Genomic DNA, 15,369 nt, shown 5'->3' on the forward strand with positions numbered 1-15,369 from the left:
CGTCTGGTTGCTCCTCATTACACACCACAGATCAACAAATATTACTTACATCAACAACATAGGAATCACCACAAAACTTATTGTATGACCTCTTATACACTATGTTAGACCCAGCCTTTGGAACTTTGGTTTTCCTAGATGTGGCTACTATATTGTGATCACTACATCAATGGATTTGGATACTGCTTTAAAGAAAATGTCTGCAGCATTAGTAAAGATGTGATCAATACATGTTGATGATTTAATTCCTGTGCTTGTTGTAACTACCCTGGTAGGTTGACTGATAGCCTGAACCAGGTTGCAGGCACTGGTTACAGTTTGAAGCTTTTTCTAGAGTGGGCAGCTTGTAACTGATAACTAACTTGCAACTAAAGAAAATGTCACTTTATGGCAATGATAATCATTTTTGGGACCAAATTATAAAGATTGTCTAAGTACACCAGACATTAGAGTTGTGTATATTTTAAATTGTTTTAAAGACATTAACCAATGAGAAGCGATTGGGAAGAACTCTTAGATTTCATTGGTGATCTTATTTAATCAGACAATATTTTAGCTAGCCTAGCATTATGTCCTCTTCAGTATTTGTCGGTCTACTAGAGCAGCGTTAGATTGTATATCACTCACTGTGATACTTCAGAGGGCTGTACATAAAGCTTTTGTATTATTATTATTATAATGTAGATCTAGTGAAATAAGGCTTCGTTGATGATGCTATTTATTTTTAACCTAACTTTGAATTATGACAACATCAAGAACTGAATCGAGTAAAGTTAATCACATACATTTGAAGTCAGAAGTTTATATACACCTTAGCCAAATACATTTAAACTCAGTTTTTCACAATTCCTGACATTTAGTCCTAGTAAAAATGCCCTGTCTTAGGTCGGTTAGGATCACCACTTTATTTTAAGAATGTCAAATGTCAGAATAATAGCAGAGAGAATGATTTATTTCAGCTTTTATTTATTTCATCACAATTCCAGTGGGTCAGAAGTTTACATACACTCAATTAGTATTTGGTAGCATTGCCTTTAAATTGTTTAACTTCGGTCAAACATTTTGGGTAGCCTTCCACAAGCTTCCCACAATAAGTTGGGAGAATTTTGGCCCATTCCTCCTGACAGAGCTGAGGTTTGTAAGGCCTCCTTGCTCGCACACGCTTTTTCAGTTCTGCCCACAAATTTTCTATAGGATTTAGGTCAGGGGCTGGTGATGGCCACTCCAATACCTTGACTTTGTTGTCCTTAAGCCATTTTGCCACAACTTTGGAAGTATGCTTGGGGTCATTGTCCATTTGCAACCAAGCTTTAACTTCCTGACTGATGTCTTGAGATGTTGCTTCAATATATCTACATAATTTTCTACCTCATGATGCCATCTATTTTGTGAAGTGCACCAGTCCCTCCTGCAGCAAAGCACCCCCACAACATGATGCTGCCACCCCCGTGCTTCACGGTTGGGATGGTGTTCTTCGGCTTGCAAGCCACCCCTTTTTCCTCCAAACATAACAATGGTCATTATGGCCAAACAGTTCTAATTTTGTTTCATCAGATCAGAGGACATTTCTCCAAAAAGTACAATCTTTGTCCCCATGTGCAGTTGCAAACCGTAGTCTGGCTTTTTTATGGCAGTTTTGGAGCAGTGGCTTTTTCCTTGATAAGCGGCCTTTCAGGTTATGTTGATATAGGACTCGTTTTACTGTGGATATAGATACTTTTGCACCTGTTTCCTCCAGCATCTTCACAAGGTCCTTTGCTGTTGTTCTGGGATTGATTTGCACTTTTCACAACAAAGTATGTTAATCTCTAGGAGACAGAACGCGTCTCCTTCCTGAGCGGTATGATGGCTGCGTGGTCCCATGGTGTTTATACTTGCGTACTATTGTTTGTACAGATGAACGTGGTACCTTCAGGCGTTTGGAAATTGCTCCCAAGGATGAACCAGACTTGTGGAGGTCTACAATTTTTTTCTGAAGTCTTGGCTGATTTCTTTTGATTTTCCCATGATGTCAAGCAAAGAGACACAGTTTGAAGGTAGGCCTTGAAATACATCCACAGGTACACCAAATTATGTCAATTAGCCTATCAGAAGCTTCTAAAGCCATGACATCATTTTCTGGAATTGTCCAAGCTGTTTAAAGGCACAGTCAACGTAGTGTATGTAAACTTCTGACCCACTGGAATTGTGATACAGTGAATTGTAAGTGAATAAATCTGTCTGTAAACAATTGTTGGAAAAATGACTTGTGTCATGCACAAAGTAGATGTCCTAACCGACTTGCCAAAACTATAGTTTGTTAACAAGAAATTTGTGGAGTGGATGAAAAACAAGTTTTAATAACTCCAACCTAAGTGTATGTAAATGTTCGACTTCAACTGTAGTTACAATGCACCTTCTAATAATTAAAGACATAAAATGTAGTTCTTGTTAAATGCAATAAATGATAGCTACTGAAGTACCGGCACCCATTCTTATGTTTAGTTATTGAAATAACTGCTTGCATAATAGTTTGTACTATATATGACATCATGATATTTAATTGAACATTTGAGGTGAAAAACCCACCAATGGTCGCTGGCTAATGAATTTTTTCATACTGTTTTTCAATCAAATCTGACCGGAGCCAGATGGCTGATGAAAAGTAGCATTGTGTTGATTAGTATCTCTCTCTTAATAAAACTAGTCCTTCACATATTGTGCTTAACACAGAGAAAGATATTTTGAATATTTGAAGTTTTTACCAGTCAGCTCATTTGTAATTTACTAGAATCAGACTCTTTGTGCGAAAGTGTCTTCAGTAAAAGCAGCTTGCTTGTTTTGGTGGACTTTACTCTAATATGAATATAGGGGGAGGGGGATGCAATGCATTTTAGGGCCTTTGTGCTTGATACAATCAAAGTAAAAAAAAATAAGATATTTTGAAATGCTATTAGAAACAGCTACTTGTTCTAAGATTATATGTGTTTTCTTAATGCTTGAATGAAAGTTTCATGTATGATTTTCATTGTTTTTCTTTCTTTGTGTATTGGCCAATTATTTTATATTGCCTGTAAAATGTTCTTTGCTCTTCAACTTTAACAAGAAGAGAAACTTACAACTACTGCCAAATGTCAGTCATACATGTGTTGTCACGTCCTGACCATAGTAAGTTGTCTTTGCATCTAAGATAATTGTGTAGTTTAGAGTAATTATTAGTAAGTAGCCAGCCGCGACGCCAGACGTAGTCAACACACCTAGTCATCATTAATCCACTGCTAGCTAGCTAGCCAACAGCTAGCCAACCGTTACCGACTAGCAGCGCTGTAGATACCAATACTTTACAACGGAACGATTTGACTAGTGCAGTGTTGGCTAGCTAGCTACATAGTTGTCTTTGTCATAGCTTGATAATTGTGTAGTTTAGTAATTACCGAGGTTAGCTAGCCAGCTATTGCCGTCCCCCGCGACGCCATTTTTCCTAACCCAGCCAACTAGTAACACTGTAGAAACTAAAATACATTACAAAGGAACGTCTTGATTAGTGTTATGTTAGCTAGCTACAAAGTTGCTTTTGTATCATGACAAGGTGTAGTACTGAAACTATCGAGGTCACCTAGCCAGCTACACCTAGCCAGCTACACGGTCAAACAAAGTCAACAACGCAGCCACTGCTAGCTAGCCTACTCCACCAGCCAGCAGTACTGTATCATTTTCGTCATTTTAGTCAATAGATTTTCTGCAACGTAAGCTTAACTTTCTGAACATTCGAGACGTGTAGTCCACTTGTCATTCCAATCTCCTTTGCATTAGCGTAGCCTCTTCTGTAGCTTGTCAACTATGTGTCTGTCGATCCCGGTTCTCTCCACTCTGCACAGGCCATACAAACGCTTCACACCGCGTGGCCGCTGCCACTCTAACCTGGTGGTCCCAGCGCGCACGACCCACGTGGAGTTCCAGGTCTCCGGCAGCCTCTGGAACTGCCGGTCTGCGGCCAACAAGGCTGAGTTCATCTCAGCCTATGCTACCCTCCAGTCCCTAGACTTCCTGGCGCTGACGGAAACATGGATCACCACAGATAACACTGCTACTCCTACTGCTCTCTCCTCGTCTGGCCACGTGTTCTCGCATACCCCTAGAGCATCGAGCCAGCGGGGTGGTGGCACTGGAATCCTCATCTCTCCCAAGTGGACATTCTCTCTTTCTCCCCTGACCCATCTGTCTATCTCCTCATTTGAATTCCATGCTGTCACAGTTACCAGCCCTTTCAAGCTTAACATCCTCATCATTTATCCCCCTCCAGGTTCCCTTGGAGAGTTCATCAATGAGCTTGACGCCTTGATAAGTTCCTTCCCTGAGGATGGCTCACCTCTCACAGTTCTGGGTGACTTTAACCTCCCCACGTCTACCTTCGACTCATTCCTCTCTGCCTCCTTCTTTCCACTCCTCTCCTCTTTTGACCTCACCCTCTCACCTTCCCCCCTACTCACAAGGCAGGCAATACGCTTGACCTCATCTTTACTAGATGCTGTTCTTCCACTAATCTCATTGCAACTCCTCTCCAAGTCTCCGACCACTACCTTGTATCCTTTTCCCTCTCGCTCTCATCAAAAACTTCTCACTCTGCCCCTACTCGGATGGTATTGCGCCGTCCCAACCTTCGCTCTCTCTCTCCTGCTACTCTCTCCTCTTCCATCCTATCATCTCTTCCCTCTGCTCAAACCTTCTCCAACCTATCTCCTGATTTTGCCTCGTCAACCCTCCTCTCCTCCCTCTCTGCATCCTTTGATTTTCTCTGTCCCCTATCCTCCAGGCCGGCTCGGTCCTCCCCTCCTGCTCCGTGGCTCGACGACTCACTGCGAGCTCACAGAACAGGGCTCCGGGCAGCCGAGCGGAAATGGAGGAAAACTCGCCTCCCTGCGGACCTCGCATCCTTTCACTCCCTCCTCTCTACATTTTCCTCTTCTGTCTCTGCTGCTAAAGCCACTTTCTACCACTCTAAATTCCAAGCATCTGCCTCTAACCCTAGGAAGCTTTTTGCTACCTTCTCCTCCCTCCTGAATCCTCCTCCCCCTCCCCCCCCCTCCTCCCTCACTGCGGATGACTTCGTCAACCATTTTGAAAAGAAGGTTGACGACATCCGATCCTCGTTTGCTAAGTCAAGCGACACCGCTGGTCCTGCTCGCACTGCCCTACCCTGTGCTTTGACCTCTTTCTCCCCTCTCTCTCCAGATGAAATCTCGCGTCTTGTGACGGCCGGCCGCCCAACAACCTGCCCACTTGACCCTATCCCCTCCTCTCTTCTCCAGACCATTTCCGGGGAGACCTTCTCCCCTACCTCACCTCGCTCATCAACTCATCCTTGACCGCTGGCTACGTCCCTTCCGTCTTCAAGAGAGCGAGAGTTGCACCCCTTCTGAAAAAACCTACACTCGATCCCTCCGATGTCAACAACTACAGACCAGTATCCCTTCTTTCTTTTCTCTCCAAAACTCTTGAACGTGCCGTCCTTGGCCAGCTCTCCTGCTATCTCTCTCAGAACGACCTTCTTGATCCTAATCAGTCAGGTTTCAAGACTGGGCATTCAACTGAGACTGCTCTTCTCTGTGTCACGGAGGCTCTCCGCACTGCTAAAGCTAACTCTCTCTCCTCTGCTCTCATCCTTCTAGACCTATCTGCTGCCTTTGATACTGTGAACCATCAGATCCTCCTCTCCACCCTCTCCGAGCTGGGCATCTCTGGCGCGGCCCACGCTTGGATTGCGTCCTACCTGACAGGTCGCTCCTACCAGGTGGCGTGGCGAGAAGCTGTCTCCGCACCACGTGCTCTCACCACTGGTGTCCCCCAGGGCTCTGTTCTAGGCCCTCTCCTATTCTCGCTATACACCAAGTCACTTGGCTCTGTCATATCCTCACACGGTCTCTCCTATCATTGCTATGCAGACGACACACAATTAATCTTCTCCTTTCCCCCTTCTGACAACCAGGTGGCGAATCGCATCTCTGCATGTCTGGCAGACATATCAGTGTGGATGACGGATCACCACCTCAAGCTGAACCTCGGCAAGACGGAGCTGCTCTTCCTCCCGGGGAAGGACTGCCCGTTCCATGATCTCGCCATCACGGTTGACAACTCCCTTGTGTCCTCCTCCCAGAGTGCTAAGAACCTTAGCGTGATCCTGGACAACACCCTGTCGTTCTCCACTAACATCAAGGCGGTGACCCGATCCTGTAGGTTCATGCTCTACAACATTCGCAGAGTACGACCCTGCCTCACACAGGAAGCGGCGCAGGTCCTAATCCAGGCACTTGTCATCTCCCGTCTGGATTACTGCAACTCGCTGTTGGCTGGGCTCCCTGCCTGTGCCATCAAACCCCTACAACTCATCCAGAACGCCGCAGCCCGTCTGGTGTTCAACCTTCCCAAGTTCTCTCACGTCACCCCGCTCCTCCGCTCTCTCCACTGGCTTCCAGTTGAAGCTCGCATCCGCTACAAGACCATGGTGCTTGCCTACGGAGCTGTGAGGGGAACGGCACCTCCGTACCTTCAGGCTCTGATCAGGCCCTACACCCAAACAAGGGCACTGCGTTCATCCACCTCTGGCCTGCTCGCCTCCCTACCTCTGAGGAAGCACAGTTCCCGCTCAGCCCAGTCAAAACTGTTCGCCGCTCTGGCACCCCAATGGTGGAACAATCTCCCTCACGATGCCAGGACAGCGGAGTCAATCACCACCTTCCGGAGACACCTGAAACCCCACCTCTTTAAGGAATACCTGGGATAGGATAAAGTAATCCTTCTAACCCCCCCCCCCTTTAAAGGATTTAGATGCACTATTGTTAAGTGTTTGTTCTACTGGATATTATAGGTGAATGCACCAATTTGTAAGTCGCTCTGGATAAGAGCGTCTGCTAAATGACTTAAATGTAAATGTAAATGTAATGTTATTTTCTATGGTGGAGTAGGTCAGGGCGTGACAGGGGGTGTTTTGTGTTTTTCCATGTTTTGTATATCTATGTTTAGGTTCTAGTTTTTCTATTTCTATGTTGTTGTTTTTTGGGATGATCTCCAATTAGAGGCAGCTGGTCCTCGTTGTCTCTAATTGGAGATCATGCTTAAGTAGGGTTTTTTACCACCTGTGTTTGTGGGTAGTTGTTTTCTGTTTTGTATTCGTTACCTGACGGAACTGTTGGCTTTTCGTTTTGTTTCTTTTGTTCTAGTGTTTCATTGTTTAATAAATTCATCATGAGCATTCAACACGCTGCGCTTTGGTCCCCTCTCTATGACAGCCGTTACATGTGTATGTCCCTGGAATTACGAAATCCTGAAATGTAATGCTCTTATGGGTTTGTCCAGTGGGATTAGTGATATGTTACAGTAGCTCTCAGTATTTACTTGACTGTACATCTATTTACTAGAATGTAGCATTTGATATGGGCACAGATAATGAATTAATCAATGTTACAATGAGTCTCAAAGGTACAAGAACAACTTTGATTGGCTCTTTAGTAGTAATACAGTAACTAGCTTTGTGTTGTGTGTATAGTGTGTTTTTTACATCAGCGATTTGGAAGTATTGATACGTTATCAAAATTGGTACGATAAAATATGGCAATTAGCAGTACAAAGTAAACTTAATTTTTGCTACATTAGCATTTAAGTTATACCATTGGAGAACTGCACAGAGACACGCTGTTGTTTTACCCATCATTTGCTGAAGTGCACTTTTGCATTGACATGGTTGCTTAATACTCTAAAGGGTTTTGAAATTCATTTACACTCTGTTGGCGTAGTGTTTTTGTGAGCTGAGCCAGGAAAGACCACTGCCATATCAAACAATATTATTGGTATAACAGGAATAGAAAATGGACAATAGTTCTACAAAAGCAGGTTTTTTTTACTAAGAGAAATACTTTGGTCTAGTTCAAATGGAACTTAATACCAGAAATATTCATGACAGTTAGTGATAGGCTGTAAAATGTTACGTGTTGCTCAAAAAATGTGCAAACAAGTGTCCATGTCACGACTTCCGCCGAAGTCGGCTCCTGTCCTTGTTCGGGCGGCGTTCGGCGATCGACGTCACCGGCTTTCTAGCCATTGCCGCTCTATTTTTCATATGTCCATTTGTTTTGTCTTGTTCCATACACACCTGGTTTTCATTCCCCAATCCATCTACATGTATTTAGTCCTCTGGTTCCCATCATGTCTTTGTGTGTAATTGCTCATTGTTAATGGTGTATGTACACGCGCAATACTTTTATAGTTTATGTTCCGTGGTTTTGGGCACTTATGTCATTTTTTGTGCCTATTTGTTGAACGGAATAAAAGTGTGCCTGTTTACTCTACTCATTCCCAGCATAAGGTTCTCGTCGATTCAGGCGCAGCTGGGAATTTTATCGACAGAGCGTTAGCCCTTAGTTTAGGGATCCCTATTATTCCTGTAGTTAGACCTTTCCTGGTTCACGCTCTGGATAGTCGACCATTAGGGTCCGGGCTAATCAGGGAAGCCATCATCTCCCTGACCTTGGAGACACAGAGGGTTCACGAGGAGAAAATCAGTCTCTTTCTCATTGACTGCCCTGCGTTTCCCGTGGTACTAGGCCTTCCCTGGTTAGCTCTTCAAAACCTCACTATTTCCTGGCAACAGAGGGCTCTCACGGGGTGGTCGCGAGAGTGCTCGGGGAGGTGTGTAGGGGTTTCCGTTGGTGCTACCACGGTGGAAAGTCCAGACCAGGTCTCCACCATGCACATCCCCCCAGAATATGCCGATTTGGCTCTCGCCTTTTGTAAAAATTACCACCTCATCGACGGGGGGATTGTGCGATAAATCTCCTGGCAGACGCTGCGCTTCCCAGGAGTCACGTGTATCCCCTGTCGCAAGCTGAGGCGGTGGCTATGGAGACATATGTTTCTGAATCCCTGCGTCAGGTGTACATTCAGTCCTCCACTTCACCCAGGTGAAGAAGAAGGATGGAGGTCTATGCCCGTGCATTGACTATAGAGGTCTCAATCAAATCACGGTGAGGTACAATTACCCGCTACCTCTTATTGCCACGGCGATTGAGTCAATGCATGAGGCGCGCTTCTTCACGAAACTGGATCTCAGGAGAGCGTATAACCTGGTGCGTATCCGGGAGGGAGACGAGTGGAAGACAGCGTTTAGTACCAGCTCAGGGCATTATGAGCACTTAGTCATGCAGTACGGGTTGATGAATGCTCCATCAGTTTTCCAATCCTTTGTAGACGAGATTTTCAGGGAGCTGCACGGGCAGGGTGTAGTGGTGTATATCGATGACATTCTGATATACTCCGCTACACGCACCGAGCATGTGTCAATTCCAGATTTTAACGACCTAAAGAGAGGGGTCAGTAAAGATAATCAATTTAAATGTCAAACTTATTGGAATATGACAAGCAAAAAAAAGATATACTGCATCCTTAGTATTACAATTGCAACAGATCTGCCAGGGTAAACCCTGACTGCCGGTTGTGGACACAGGCGAAAACGTTGCAGGATCTCAACAGACAGAATAGGAGCTAACTAAAAACATCAGAATACAGCTAATTCATTGCCATTTCCACTGTTCTCCAGGAATTGAGTAGCTTCTTTTGCTGATTTCAGTGTGATGTCTCTTTCCTTCCAGTTGACCCGTAGTTGTGCGGGGTACACCAGAGAGAACAGGATTTGTTTTTCCCATAGCTTTTTCTTTATGGCTGCAACCTGGTCTCAGAGCTTTTTGTATTATTCTGTACGCAATTCACAGACACTCCATTTAGTATATGTTACGTTCGTATGGTATGTATAAATTTGTGGATGTCCATCACCCATTTTGTATGATATGTTATGAATTACAATTTGTATTATATGTTATGAATTTGCAAAACGTATGATATGTTATGAATTCTAGCTAGGTGGCAAAGTGGCTGGTTAGGGTTATGCCTTGATCACACCAATAGCATCACTGCATTTTGGTACACCAGAAGTACATTCATTCCAATGGACTGCTGCGTTTGCCTTGCAGCCTTGTGTTGCAGAGGCAGTTGCAGTGCGTTCTGTGTGGTACATACGTTTGGATTTATCGAACTTGTGCATCAAACTGTATGCGTAGACGGCTTGACAGAAATGGTAGCAGAAGGTGAATGTTGAACTTTTGTTGCATACATATCCAGATGATGCTGCATACCATTTTGCACAACTACACTGTCAGTGTGATCGAGGTGCAGGGGCGTACGTTGAACCTCCTCCAAGGATTAACTATTTTTTAAACTAATTTACTGCATTTCCAACACAAAAATTATAATCTTCAATGTAATTAGGAGAACAGCAAAAACAAGCAAAATCAGTGTTGCTGTACTTCATTCACCTCAGTCAATAGGGGACTTAACATTCTACAAACGTGTCATACAAGAATTAGCTGCCTGCTACACACTAGCTCAGCACCGGGATTAAAACTCTAGTTTAGTTTCATGTCAAGCCAAACAGCAGTTACCCAGCCAAAGCCATCTACTACAGCTATCTTTACCTCTGCAATGTGTTGAGGAAAAAAGTCCCGCTGGTCCCTGCAGCTGTGTCAATGAGCTCTCCACAGAGAGGAAGAGGCGAAGTGAGAGGTTTCACTCTCGCCAATATCTGTCCAAAATAAGCCCAATGCGTTTCTATGGGCTTATTTTGGACCTAATCTTGTCACCTGCCTTCCCACCTTTGGGACATTGAATCCAATTGTTAGGGCGGAGACATGTGCATTTCGTCATTATATACAGATCTCTGCTCTCCATGAAGCCAGCCAGCCATACAAACAGCCTTTCCTCCCACTCCCATAGTGCTAAACTGTATTTGCCTTATAATCAGGATTGGAATGATTATAGAAGCCTATTTTAAATTGTTGTTGGTAAGCTAGCATACTCAATTAACGCCCCTGGTTAGGGGTTAAGGTTAGGGTTAGGGTTAGAGTAAGGGGAAGGGTTAGCTAAAATGGTTAAGGTTGGGGGAAGGGTTAGCTAACATGCTATGTAGTTGTAAAGTAGCTAATTAGCTAAAATGCTGAAGTTGTCCATGATGAGATTCGAACTCGCAACCTTAGAGTTGCTAGATCTTCGTGTTTTGTGTTAAGTAACCATCTGTCTTATGTAACCATACCAAACGTAACATCTCATACTAATTTGAGTGTCCCGGATACATTTACTATGTTACGTCTAGTCTATGACACCAGGATGGTCTAAATGAATAACACTTTAATGACTATTGGCTATGCAGCCTAAATGACAACCCATTAATTGTTAGGCTATAGCCATGATCTATTTGTTTAAGTAACTAACTGACAAGTGAACAAGACAACATGATGATTGCTATGATCTGGACAATTATTTTTGAATGCTCCCCAGCCAATAAGCAACAAAGACCTGAGTGGGTGAGAAGACTTTAAATGGCCCATATGTGGAAAAAGACTGGGCGAGATCAAATGTCACGCAGCGATTGTAAATAAAGAAGTGCCTGCTTTCGTCCTAGTTGGGCAATATATGTTGGACTTACTAATGAAATCATAAGTTGTATTATTATATATACCTTTTTTATTTATACATGATTCTCCTTCAAACCACACCTTACATAAAATAGGACATTTATGTGCATTTTAGTCTGGCCAAGACTATATATTTTTTTATTTGTATTGCATAGAGATATACTGTAGTCACTGACCAATCAATAACCTGCATGAATGACCACGGGTTGTGGATAATACTTAAGATATGACTCCATTAACAATGTCATTAACAATGTCAAATTATACCAACATCTGTTTTTCACAAGAATTTCACCTATCAGCAATATTCCTCAAGATCCAGAGGAGTATCAATTCTCATTGATAAAAAAAGTCCCATTTAAGTCTACAGAAATGACTAAAGACCCAATTTACATTTTATAATGGTAAAAGGAAACCTGGCACAAGAAAAAGTCACTTTAATGAATTGTCATTTCCCAATTGAAGATGACCCAGTCCATGAATTGCCTTATACTAAAACTATCTCAATGTAACGGGAATATTATATGGCGGGGTGATTTTAACTGTCTGCGGGATTCAACTCTAGACAAGTCATCAACTAAACTATAACCTCTTCCTAACATGTCTAAGGTATTAAACCACAACATCCAAGAGCTGGGTCTATGTGAACTGTGGAGATAGAAATATCCAACTGAAATACAACACTCCTATTTATCTCACGTCCACAACTTATATTCAGAAATGTACTTTTTTATTGTAAACTTTTCTTTAATTGATTGTGTTTCTGAATGTAAATACCTTCCTAGAATAATTAAGGACCATAGCCATAGTCCTTCATGTTTGAGCTTAAACCTCCTATGCCAATAGCAAAGACATAGCGATTCAACACAATGTTACTTGGAGATAAGGAGTTTACCTGATATCTCAACACATAGATAGACATGTTTTTGTAAATAAATGTAGACAATGAATTATACCCAACTGTTCTCTGGGAAGCTCTTAAAGCATATATGAGAGGTTGTATCATGTCTTACTCTTCACATAAGAAAAAGACCCATAAAGAATTGAAATACTAAAACAGAAATCTATGACTTAGAAAGAAAATACAGTTTAGATAGAAATGTTGACACTTTGAAGCTTGAATATAACACAAACTTTCGATCTGCAGAGATTGCTGCCATGAAATCCAATAAACAATATGTTGAGCAAGGTGAAAGTGCAGGGAAAATGGCAAATGAAGAAAGAGGAGCATACCATCCATAGCATTCAAACCCCAGATGGTAGCATAACAATGGATCCTTGCACACATTATTAACTCAGTCTTAAAACATTTCATCATAAACTGTATCAATCTGAAAACAAAAGTTCATAGGAAGTTAGACATGTTCTTAATAATGCAATTCTACCAATTATAAGTGAACCAGAGAACATTTATATAGATAGAAACCTTACCCCAGGTGAAGTGTCAGAGGCCATCAATAATCTACAAAATGGGAAATCTCCTGGTAATGATGGATTCCCAGTGGAATTTTATAGACACCCAAATTACTAAAGCCTATGTTACTTATGCTCACAGCAGCCCTAGAGAAAAATGTACTTCCCCAGTTACTACGTTTGGCTACAATCCCCCAACTTAAAAATAAAGATAGGATCCATTGTCATGAGGATCCTTCCGCAAATTATCACATTTGAACGCCAAGAGTGTGCAAAGCTTTCATCAAGGCAAAGGGTGGCTACTTTGCAGAATCTCAAATACAAAATATATTTTGATTTGTTTAACACTTTTTTGGTTACTACATGATTCCATGTGCTATTTCATAGTTTTGATGTCTTCACTATTATTCTACAATGTAGAAAATAGTAAATTAATAAAGAGGAACGTACCATCCAGTAGGTGTGTCCAAACTTTTGACTGGGACTGTATATATATAAAAGTGCCCCTTCAAATTAGTGGATTCGGCTAGTTCAGCCACACCCATTGCTGTCAGGTGTATAAAATCGAGCACACAGCCATGCAATCTCAATAGACAAACATTGGCAGTAGAATGGCCTTACTGAAGAGCTCACTGACATTCAACGTGGCACTATCATAGGATGCCACCTTTCCAGCAAGTCAGTTCGTCAAATTTCTGCCCAGCTAGAGCTGCCCCGGTCAGTGCTGTTATTGTGAAGTGGAAACGTCTAGGAGCAACAACGGCTCAGCCGCAAAGTGGTAGACCACACAAGCTCACAGAACAGGACCGCCGAGTGCTTAAGCGCGTAAAATTTGTCTATCCTTGGTTGCAACACACTACCGAGTTCCAAACTGCCTCTGGAAGCAACGTCAGCACAAGAACTGTTTGTTGGGAGCTTCATGAAGTGGGTTTCCATGGCCGAGCAGCATCACACAAGTCTCAGATCACCAAGCGCAATGCCAAGCGTCGGCTGGAGGGGTGTAATGCTCGCAGCTATTGGACTCTGGAGGAGTGGAAACGCGTGGTAGACATCTGGCAGTCCGACAGACAAATCTGGGTTTGGCAGATGCCAGGAGAACGCTACCTGCCCCAATGCATAGTGCCAACTGTAAGGTTTGGTGGAGGAGGGATAATAGTCTGGGGCTGTTTTTTATGGTTCGGGCTAGGCCCCTTAGTTCCAGTGAAGGGAAATCTTAGCACTACAACATTCAATGACATTCTAGACCTCTCAAACTAAACCCTGGACCTCAAAACATTTCTTCATTGTTCCCCTCTAGTCAGGGACTGATTTAGACCTGTGACACCAAGTGTGTGCAATTCATTATCAGGTAGAACAGAAAACCAGCAGGCTCCAGACCTCGTAGGGTAAGAGTTAAGTATCCCTGTTCTAGAAGATTCTGTCCTTTCAATTTCGTGGCAACAGTTTGGGGAAGGCCCTTTCCTGTTTCAGCATTACAATGCCCCAATGCACAAAGCGAGGTCCATACAGAAATGGTTTCTTGAGATTGGTGTGGAAGAACTTGACTGGCCTGCACAGAGCCCCGACCTCAATCCCATCGAACACCTTTGGGATGAATTGGAACGCCGACTGCGTGCCAGGCCTAATCGCCCAACATCAGTGCCTGACCTCACAAATGCTCTTGGTTGAATGGAAGCAAGTCCCCACAGCAATGTTTCAACATCTAGTGGAAAGCCTTCCCAGAAGAGTGGAGGCTGTTATAGCAGCAAGGGGGGACCAACTCCATATTAATGGCCATGATTTTGGAATGAGATATTTGAAGAGCAGTTGTCCACATACTTTTGGTTATGTAGTGTATTATTTTCTTTAGCCACATAACCCTTAGTATCCATAATTAGAATTTATGGCTTAATCTGGGGCATATGCATTTATTTTGTCCAGATAGGTAGGGGCAGTTATGGGATCAACATCATGCCAAATGTATTCTCGCAAATGTAATTTCACCAATCCACAAATATAAATCACCAATCCACAAATTTAAATCACCAATCCACAAAGGTAAATCACTTTCCACAAAAGTAAATCACCAATCCACAAATGTAAATCACCAATCCACAAATGTAAATCACCAATCCACAAATATAAATCACCAATCCACAAATGCAATTCACTATCCACAAATGCAATTCACTATCCCCAAATGCAATTCACTATCCCCAAACAAACCCCTTTTGATTTATATTTGTAAATGGAGGGCCTTAAGTAAAATGACTGACATAAAGATTTGCACATACAGTAGGAGAGATATGTGCAAACATGACAGATATGGCAAACCTGCAACTCCATATTTGGAAGCGCTTAGGTCACCTGACTTTTGAAAGCGATTTCGATAAATCGCTGGCAGCCTCTCGTTCGGCCATGTTGATGCCTTCTTTTCAAGGCTGCAGAAATTATAGTATGGTAACCATAATAACCATAACCA

The sequence above is a fragment of the Salmo trutta genome, chromosome 33, assembly GCF_901001165.1.
Source record: "Salmo trutta chromosome 33, fSalTru1.1, whole genome shotgun sequence".
Taxonomy (NCBI): domain Eukaryota; kingdom Metazoa; phylum Chordata; class Actinopteri; order Salmoniformes; family Salmonidae; genus Salmo; species Salmo trutta.